Genomic DNA, 11628 nt, shown 5'->3' with positions numbered 1-11628 from the left:
GGCACTGTTTATTTCCCCCCTAAAGTAAGGTGACCAAATACAAACAGGTAACTCTCTCGATAAATCCGCATCTTGCAAACAGTCAACCGCATAGCACTTGCCCCTCCCACAAGAAGCGGATTTCTCCTCTGACACACGTCAAATGCTTGCTTTTTCCGCGCGTCTACTTCGCTCTAGATGTGCAAATGCATTCAAACCGTTCAAGCAGAAAAACTAGGCGCGGTAGACGCGATTTTGATGCCTCAAACGTGGTTGGTGTAAACGCAGCATAAGACTTTTGCACAGTACTGTATGTATTTATCTAGGCATAGATGAATAATAAGAACTCTGTATATGGTAATGTCATATTGTGAGCCTCAAACGCAATAGTTTCCTCCTTCTTATTCTATGTAAACCTCGTTCATGCAAAAGACCGCTGAAAAACTGGCCAATCTCAACATAACACCAACTGTGACTTTACGTCCCAACATTAAATTAAGTACAATGTTGTTACAATGCTAGTTGTTACAGTTGATTTAGCACTATATGCTAGCATTTAGGCAGAAGCTCTACTATTGACTTAACAGTTACGTTTTGGAGGTCCATAATGAAAAAAACACAAACTTATCACTCAGAAATGTCCATTAACAATCTCCAAACAATTGATTATTCCTCAAAATCTGTCTTTTCATCTGATACAGACTCAAACATAAGGTCTGTTTACACACACACACACAGAGCTACTGAAATGAGCTGCTTTTAGAAACAGCCAATAAGAGCAGAGCTCAACATTATTATTCATGACCCTTTCAAGTAAGGTAATAATAGACCGTTTCATTATAAAGGCAAAGCCGAGGGTTATAAATGAACATGTGAAACGGTACGTTTCGGATCATTTTTGCCCAAAATAATGTCACATACCTTCTGTGTAGATATCGGAGAACAATTTAACAGATTATTTCAATGCATTCTGTGGCACCTTTAACTTACAGGTATACTACTTGTGGTACTTTTATGCAAATTTTATTTTATTTTTAAATGAACAGACAGTAAATTAGTAGAAAATATATACAGACTAAGTGCAGTGCATTACCTACCAAAAACTTGTGTGCACTTTGTCATAGATGTTGTATAAAATCAACCAGTCCAAATAATCTTTTTTAATTTTCACTTTTAACAGTACGCTCTGAGGAAATGTTTTTAATGTCATAATTTATATCACTAATGATGCATATGCGGCAATACGAGAACGAGAAACCACCAAATACACTCTGACAAACTTTAAATGTGCTTTTCCTACAGATCCTTAACTTCTAATTACCTTTAAAACATGAATTTGCATACGCTAACAAGTTCTTAAAAGCATTTAACTAATCAAAAACTTTCTCTTCCGTACCATCTGCCACATTTAATAAACTTTAACAACCATCCGTCTGGTGTCTCCAGGGCATTTTTGATTTAGCTGCATGGGCCAGATCTGCTTACTGTACAGTCACACGAGACTCAAATCATTTGTAAATGTCTCTTCACAGATATATGGATATTATTATTATTATTATTAAATCAGATTTGAACAATTTGCACATCATCTCTATCTGTGAGAATACACCTATAGTCAGAATCATGTAAATGAAAACCTCTTCCTCTTGAAGACCATCTGTGACATGAACATACTGTGCGTCACATGCGTGCTGTGCCAAGAAGTGACTGCCGACAGTTAGGTGACAAGAGATGTCAGCTTGGAGGAAATGGATGACTGAATCTGTTTGTGTCCAGTGTACTGTACTAAACTGTCTCAATATGCCAACTGCCATACTTCAATGCAACTTCCAACTGTGTCGAATCAAAACAGAGGGCATATCTTAGCAACAAAACTTTATTGAAATGAAACCTGGTAGGTGACTTTAACATCATGACCCGAGGAGATTATATATATATATATATATATATCAAGTTTGGTTACAGCCAGAGATGAAAACTCACACAAACTCCAACCAACACTGCCTACTTCCAAACTACACTCACCTAAAGGATTATTAGGAACACCATACTAATACTATGATTCCACAAATTGCCTTATAGCATTCTTTAGAAATGTTGGCCCATATTGATAGGATAGCATCTTGCAGTTGATAGAGATTTGTGGGATGCACATCCAGGGCACGAAGCTTCCGTTCCACCACATCCCAAAGATGCTCTATTGGGTTGAGATCTGGTGACTGTGGGGGCAATTTTAGTACAGTGAACTCATTGTCATGTTCAAAAAACCAATTTGAAATGATTCAAGCTTTGTGACGTGGTGCATTATCCTGCTGGAAGTAGCCATCAGAGGATGAGTACATGGTGGTGTACATGGTGGTCATAAAGGGATGGACATGGTCAGAAACAATGCTCAGGTAGGCCGTGGCATTTATACGATGCCCAATTTGCACTAAGGGGCCTAAAGTGTGCAAGAAAACATCCCCCACACCATTACACCACCACCAGCAGCCTGCACAGTGGTAACAAGGCATGATGGATCCATGTTCTCATTCTGTTTCCGCCAATTTCTGACTCTATCATCTGAATGTCTCAACAGAAATCGAGACTCATCAGACCAGGCAACATTTTTCCAGTCTTCAACTGTCCAATTTTGGTGAGCTTGTGCAAATTGTAGCCTCTTTTTCCTATTTGTAGTGGTGATGAGTGGTACCCTCCAGGTGGGGTCTTCTGCTGTTGTAGCCCATCCGCCTCAAGCTTGTGCGTGTTGTGGCTTCACAAATGCTTTGCTGCATACCTCGGTTGTAACGAGTGGTTATTTCGTAAAGTTGCTCTTCTATGAGCTTGAATTAGTCTGCCTTCTCCTCTGACCTCTAGCATCAACAAGGCATTTTCACCCACAGGACTGCCGCATACTGGATGTTTTTCCCTTTTCATACCATTCTTTGTAAACCCTAGAAATGGTTGTGCTTGAAAATCCCTGAGCAGATTGTGAAATACTCAGACCGGCCCGTCTGGCACCAACAACCATGCCACGCTCAAAATTGCTTAAATCTTTCCAATCCCCTTTCATCCCTAAATGCATTGAAGCAACTGCCATGTGATTGGTTGATTAGATAATTGCATAAATGAGAAATTTAACAGGTGTTCCTAATAATCCTTTAGGTGAGTATATAGTATGAATACAGTGTCTAATACAAAAGCCACATTCTTGGCCCTGTATGCCCAGTTTGCAGTTATATTTTTTAGTAAATGTCTTCCTCTGGCTCACACAGGTCAACATTAAGGAATACTTTGTGACTTTATCACTCATAAGGGTTAACAAACAGCAGCAGTGAGCTTATGTCATGATGGCTAACAGACAGGAGAAGAGATGGAAAGGACATTAGAGGTTTCACATCGGCTTTCAAACTTACTTTAAAATGCCTGGAAATGTGCTTGTTATCTTATTTCTGTGTCCCATCTGTTTCTGAAGCCCATTCTACATACTGTGTTGTGTTGGGATGCATTTTCTTCATCTGGACAGTTTGAGGGATAGAGCCTGAGGGAAGATGATCGGAAACTCAGAAGTTACTCAGCTGGAGGAAGAGAGAAGAGACTGTGAGACACAAACACAGATAAACAAATACAAGAGAGAATAAAAGAAAGCAGAGACAGCAGTGCGTTTTGCATCTCCTTAACGTGCTTAAAGGAACAGCACACCCCTAAAAAACACAATATTGTTGATGTTTACTTAGCATTGTGTTATTCCAAACTCATATTACGGACTGAACTTAAAGTTAACATTTTCCAATACGTCACCAAAGTGTGGACTGCAATGGCAAGGAGGAACATTCAGGACGGAGCCTAAGGTGAATTAATATTCAAACATTTCTGTCAGGTCATTTCTCTTTGTTAACAGTCTGCTATTAAAACAAAACAAGCTCATCTGTCACTGTTGTTGTTTTCATTTGGACACCATGGTGCATAAAGGCGTGCACATGCATATAACTACTGAACAGATCTTTGACAGAAATACAGCAATTTTTTTATTATGCATTAGAGTATTTTATTGTTACAATTACCTTAAAGTATAATAATGGTTAATCTGGAATGTGCTATTCATTATTCTTACTTATACCACAGGGTTGTTGAATGTTTCATTCTGATTGGTTGACAAACATTGTGTGCGCATTAGAGATCTTCACAGGTCCACATAGATCTGAAAACTGGAGGTCTGTTTGCCAAGAGCGCTTGCGACATTGTGTGGCTGTTGGTAGGTAAATTTTTTGTTGAGTCACCTGTCAATCAATTTAAATGCACATTTTAGCGGTTAGCTTGGTGTCGTCAACAGATAACAAAGGAAAATAAATGAAGCAGCGGACCAAATTTGTTGCGAGGCCACTGCATGCGAGGCTGCTGTTTGCACACACATCAGTGTCATTTACATTAGGATTGAGTTGGGTAAAAAATGCCACTCAGTCAAATTTTTTGGGTTTGTCTTAGGTCAGGTCTTTCTCAGTCCTTCCAGAATTTTTTTTTTGTGATTGTTGCGGGCAAAAATCATTGATCTTGCTGCACGTTTTCTTAAAAAATGCAATGGAATATGCGGGATATTTATGCAATTTTATGCAATGAAATTGCGGGAACTTGCAAAAATTGTGGGAATTGCAAAAACTGCAGGAACTTGCAAAACTTCAAATAATCGTCAAATAATCAAGTCACTTTATAGCGTTCCCATGGCAATAGGGGTCATGGCTGCACTTGTGTGAAGTAAATGCAACGTTTCATATATGTGATTTTTGCCACAAAAATGCAGGGATAATGAAATCATGCAAACCCTGCATATTTTCCGCATGGAAATCTGCAATTTATGGTGCAAAAGTGCGATGTATTTGAAAAAATGTGGCCCGGCATAAATATGCGGACTTTGGCTGATTATGCATTGAATAATGCGATTGCATAATTGCGTTTTTCTGGAGGGACTGCTTTTTAAAGAAAAATTTTTATGCAAGTGAGGTTTGGATAAAAAATTATTTGGGTCGGGTAAATTTCTTTGGACCCAAGAAGACGTCTATTTTTTTCAGCAAAGGCATGCCTATGAAGTATTTCCAGGTCTAGCAACCGCATTACAGTTTCAAATAATGCCAAGTTTAACTGAAATAACAGATTTATTTAATTTCAACAAATAAACCATAAATATATGTGTGGTAGGGAAAGAAATAAATGGAAAAAATGAAAAGAAAAAGAAAAGAGTGCCTGTTTGTTAAGTTTTATTTTAGCTTCTTTCTGATAATATTAAACTAGAACAAATCATCATGGCCGCATTACCACCTCAGATGTGCTTTACTTTCAAATAATTCAATGGCCCGGTGTCAATTATTCTTCATATACCACAGTTATCACACCATAAGACATTATTCATGTGTTTTATTTCAAGACATTTAATTATTCCAAAAACTGGTTGTCATGAAACAAACATGAATGTGCATGAGGAGAGAAACAAATTTGCATTCATATACAATTTACCAGTGGGGAACCTTCAGGGCCTTCTACGCCTTCAGAGAAGGCCTAAAAAAATTAATAAAAATAATTTTTTATTATAATAATACAAATAAATAATATTCAATAAAAATATGTTTTTACATTTTTAAATTTCTATTTAATTCAATTTAATACAATACATGTAATATATTTTCTCTCATCTATGTTCTAACGTTAAGCTTACTGTCAGGTTCATGTCATGAAAACATCTAATCCAATCAGAATCGTCTGTCTCTATTACGGCCCTGTTATCTGGCTCTTTCATTGGTTAGGACTTCATGAATCCCAGGGAAGGCCAAGCTATGTGTTTTGGTGTGGAGAGTGACGGGCAAATCGACCAATCACGTTTTGATTTCAAGTGGGCGGGCAAAAAACAAAACATTTTAAGCCTTCATGAAGTCCTAATCATGCAACAAACTGGATGCGAGCTGCCGTAAAACACCAAAGACGAAGATCATAGACCGTTAATATTAATACAGTCTAATGGCCCGAATCTCTACGGTGATAGTGATTGAGGTAAATGGCGGAAAACGTGATTGACGTTGTGGCTAGCTTGATAGGGCTGAGGTAAAAACGAAATTACTTATGCGCGTACTCGTGAAGAGCACAGCTGTGAGAAGCGCGTGCAGAGGAGCCTGTGCATATGACGCGAACACGAGAAAAATTATGGGTTTAATTATACTTTTACTTCCTGACAGTTTCACTTGTTACGTGAGGATAGTAATGACTGACAGACGCCGCCGAATTACATACAATATAATTTCCTATCTAAATCTGAGAGAATGCGAAAACATTCAAATATTAATATACCTGATGGGCAGGGCGGAGATACATTTTGGTAGCCCGACAAGAATTCGCAATAGCCCCTGGACCTCGGGGCTCGGGCTAGCGATTTTGCGAGCCCTGGATATCTTATAACAACAGTTATAAGCCACAAGGAGGTGCACTGAGAACGCAGGGTGCTATAATTTCCCTTATGAAAAAGATTAACAAGGTATCCTACAGCTAAATATATATTTCCAAAAAATAAAATATAAATTAAAGAACATAATTTAAGCTTGTTAAATGCAAATTTACAGAGCCCCTGTCATTACAGAGCAGCAGAATCTGTATTTGTGTTTATCAGTTAGATTAAAGTAATTTTAAACTTTAAAACTGCATTTAAAGGCAGACAATGCACATTCTTTAATTTAACTTTGCGTGCTCAGAATTTTTACACGTTCACTGTATGATTTAACGAAATACGAATAGCCTAGTATTATGGATGGAGAGGCATTTGCACTTCATTGCATATTTTGAAGGCCCAGCTGAAGTACCCACGGTTCGCCACTGCAATTTACTTTACACAAATGTCAATTGCTCTGGATTCAGTCAGGAATCCTGTATACCTGACATGCGTATCAAGAAGGACAGACCTTTGGGTAGGGTTGGAAAGCGAGACTCCGTTCTTATTCAGAACTGGTTCTGTTATTTTCGGTTCTAAATACGGTTCCGATGTGATGCACAGGCAAAGCGCTGGGAGCGGTCACTTTAAATAACCATGTTTTACCTCATGAATGTTAATTACATTGACCCACTGTTTACAGTCATGCAACCACATTAACACAGCTTATCACATAAAAAACTTGTGTTGCTGAGGTAAGCTTTGTATACTTCGTGTCAAACATGTCTAAAAGAAAGGCAAAAGTGCCACCCGCGGTGGTGCACAAGGTGGTGCCCAGCGAGATCTTCAAGTTTGTGTGAATGCAAACGACCAGCAGACTCAGAGTTGGTGCGCTATAAACTGATATCAGTGATATCTAAATAAACTTATATCTGCTTTGGGGCAGAACAATGAGATAAGATATTCTCTATTGGTCAAGGTTGTGAAAAAGTTTCAATATGCACTACCAGTACAGCATCATTTTCATCGCAGCTGGAAACATTATAACCCCCAAAATGTTCCCTTACTTGAACCGTGTGTTGTTAGTTTCACGGATGAAAATGATACAATAAACACGCACATATTATACATTGTATTATAAAAAGTCTATAGATTAAATTGAAATTAAATTGTTATAGTAAATATGTTAAAGGGGTCATGGCGTGAAAATGAGACTTTTTTTTCCATGTTTAAGTGTTATAGTTGGTAGGGATCGACCGATATGGATTTTTCAGTGCCGATGCCGATACCGATTTTTGTTTCATAACAAATATAGGCTGACGATTTGTTTTTTGGGGGGTTTTTTGGCCGATATTTGGAGCCGATACTGCTTTTGCTCACTCAATTAACACCATTAAAATGACACGATGATGCCAAATGTTACAAGTCTCAATTTTAAAAAAGTAACATTTATTGAACTTAAAAAAACTATATTTAACAAATAGTAAAAACAGGTGAGGGTGCTATGGAACCATCTTTTGATGTTGTCATGGAAAGGTTGGTTGTTTTTAGTCACATGACCTGCAATCGCTTGCGGCTTCCAGCACTCTGTCTGTAAATAATGCCGGAAAAAATCGGCGAACACGGCAGCCACATATCGGCCGATGCCGATACACATAAAACTCGCAAATATCGGCCCGGGATATCGTCTGGCCGATATATCGGTCTATCACTAATAGTTGGGTCCCCAGTGCTTCTGCCAACCTAGAAAATGTGATAAAGATCAACCCAGTCACTTTGTTTGAGTAAGCGACCCTTTATCTGCACTATCCAACCACAGCACTGCCGAGAGAAAGACAAAATACATAACAGGTCAATTGAGTTTCAATTACAACAAACCACCATCATTGTGATCAGTGTTTGCATTTCATCAGCTCATTTGCACATCCAAAAACAGCGCACTTTTGATCAGGATTACAAATTTGCAATTTTAACATGTTATTATAAATTATCTGTAGGGTATTTTGAGTTAAAACTTAACATACGTACTCTGGGGACACCAAAGATTTATTTTACATCTTAAAAAAATATCATAATATGACCCCTTTAATATTGCATTTTCAATGTTTTTTCCTCTACTGTGCTGCTACACTTATGATCAGAGAGCCGTGCTGCTAACATGCACAACAGTGTGAATGCTATAACCTGTTGAAATAAATCTGCACTGCTTGTAACAATGGTCCTCTCACTTTACATTAAAAAAGGATGACAAATGGACGAACAAACAAAGCCAGGTTCCATTTTTGCCTCAAATGCTTCCTTCCTGCTGTAGTACTCCATGTTTCAGGAGAAGCTTGACGGCCCATTTACAGATGCAAAGGATGTGCGAGGCCGATCCCGCCCTCCACTCGCCCTCCTTTCAGTCACTCCGCTTCATATCAACAGCTGCCATAACACAAATATACCAACATAAACACAACCCACAAGTTCCAGTAACACTTCTCACTCGTGCTCGTTTGTCACGTATGCGATGCAAAGTCGTGTTTCCTATTTTATGGTATACGTTGACCTCAGTACAATTTTTAAAAAGATGAAACGCTACATGTTCGTAAGCCCTCCAAACTGCTTGCAGTTCTGCTTGACCACTGAATCGATTTAAATCAGATTGAGTCATAAACATGACATTTTGGTGGAAAAATTGGATCACTGGATGATTTAAGCACCCTGCGCGACCTTGCTCATTTATAAAGTCAGCCGCCATCAAACTACAAACTACATCTACTGTACCTGTACACCAACTCAACTAAACATATTTAGGTAACTCTATGCAATAAAGTGTGTTAACATTATTTACTTACATTAGTTGACCTGAGCGAACAATAAATAATAATAAAAGTATTTTTTTTTTAAATAAGAGCAGCTTTGTTCAGTGCTTTAAAGATTGCTGATCAATGGACATCGCCCCGACAGGAGCGTCACACAGCTGATTCACTGACATCTGTATATAGTTTTCTGTTTCAACCTACAGGCTCCGGTTACTCACGAGCCCAACAGTTGGGTTAAATTATCCCCAAAAAATGTATATTTGACCCAACAATGCCTTAAACTCTGCATATAGGTTAAATACAATTTTGATAAACATAAGTGGCATATTAGTAGAATACCATAGAAAATATATATAAAAAAAGAGATCAACCCAGTAACTTAGTTTTGTCAGAAGGGGATAATACCGCCCCTTAATCAACGGTTAATTGTCTAATAAATTATGACAATTCGTTGTCTGTTTTATTGCTTTGACATTTAATTATCATACATTTTATTTGTTTGTTTATGAAATAATTTTCACACATTGTTGTGATTATTTAATTTACATATTTTTGTAAGGCATATTAATCAATCAAATTAATTAAAAATGAAAACACATAACACATATTTAAAAGTAATCTGATACTGTCTCGTTAATACAGGCGCTGCAGCTCCCCCTTGTGTTTCTTAGAGAGATGTGCAATCATTGCGGTGATCTGAAATCATCGCGATTCTGTCAAACAATTGCGATGAGATTATTATTTAATCATTGTGACAGCCCTAGAGATCAGCTCTTTTGCATTTTAAAGGACACACCCAAAACAGCACATTTTTGCTCACACCTACAAAGTGGCAATTTTAACATGCTATAATAAATTATCTATATGGTATTCTAAGCTATAACTTCACATACATACTCTGAGGACACCCAAGATTTATTTGACATCTTAAAAAAGTCTTGTGAAATATCTCCTTTAAATGGCATGAAAAATGTGCTTCTGTTTTCTTTCTCATATTAAGAAATACTCTTTAACCTGCCCATTGGAGCTGAGAATGGTAAGCTGCATTTTTTACATTTACAAATAAACACACTCTAATGTGCGTTTTACACGGTACACGGCAACTGCGAGTGTTTATTTCTTTTTCAATAGGAGACGTGCGGAAATTGGCAAAATGGGGGCGGTGAAGCCTTGCATGTACACCTAAAAAACTGTCCCTTTTAAGGACACGGCTCTTCACAGCAGGCACATATTTGCACTTAATGCTGCACAAAACGCTTCCACTACACAAGAAAAGCTATAGTCACGCGGCAATTCCGCTGCTTGCCGCGCACCATGTGAAACGGCCTTAAAGCCTAGGCCTGGACCTGTGTTAGGTTTTAGCATCTAAATTAACTAGGGGTGCTGATTTTTAAGGATTTGGTGTTATTTTTTGCATTCCCCCAAACTAATCGTTTTACTTCAGAAGACATAAATTAACCCACATTGCTGTACATTGTGCTGTCCATATCAGAGTTTTTACTGTGACAGCTTAAGTTAAAGGTGCTCTAAGCGAATTGACGCGTTTTAGACCATAAAAATTTTTTTGTTACATACAGCAAACATCTCCTCACTATCTGCTTGCTGCCTGCCCGCTGATCAAACTGTAAAAAACGCGATCTCTGTAGACAGCCCAGGCTTCACAAACGGCAATAACAACACAGTGGCCAAACCTACAAACAGAAACCATAACAAAGTGTTCCAGCCAATAAACGACAAGAAGGATTTGGGGGTGGGGGTTGGGCGCGTTCATGAAAGCACGGAAGGGAGGGGGAGGGGGAGGAGTTAGCTACGCTCCGTCTGTTTGAAAACAATTCAAACGTCAACAAAAACTAATGTCTCGCAGATTCGCTTAGAACGCCTTTAAGGGACAACAGTTGCATAATTTACACTTAAGCATACCGCCGGTACAGACCGCTCAGGTTACATTTACATGGGACGAAAGTGTTAACGCTGGACGGAAGGCTTGTCTGAAGCGTGGCCAACGGCCAATCACAGTGGCCGCTACACATGCTCCGGTCTTCAATAAATGTAATTGGCTGGCACTGCCAAGGTTCTATGCATAAGGCGATCTGATTGGCTGACGCATGCGTTTCTGCTTGAAAAGTTGAGAAATATTCTGCCGCGAGCAACAGCAGTGACGCAGCACAGACGGATCCACAATTCAGTTCGACAATGCATGGCGTCACCCATTAAAAGTGATGGGAAGCGTCAACGCTTGCGCCCTGTGTGAATGCACCATCACACTAGTCAAACGAACCAGACTTTAAGGGTTAAACGTACTTTGGTACGGTATGGCTTGCAAAGTGAGAGCAAATTGCTATGTAGATTTAAAACATGAATTTAAATGATGGCTGTTTTACTTTTTATACTGTCTCTTTATTCACCGCCAGCGTTTTTTTTTAAAGTTGCCAGCCAGCGTTTTTCATGATTTTCACCAAA

This window comes from Paramisgurnus dabryanus, chromosome 3 (genome assembly GCF_030506205.2).
Source record: "Paramisgurnus dabryanus chromosome 3, PD_genome_1.1, whole genome shotgun sequence".
Classification (NCBI taxonomy): Eukaryota; Metazoa; Chordata; class Actinopteri; order Cypriniformes; family Cobitidae; genus Paramisgurnus; species Paramisgurnus dabryanus.
Note: the sequence above shows the minus strand (reverse complement) of the source record.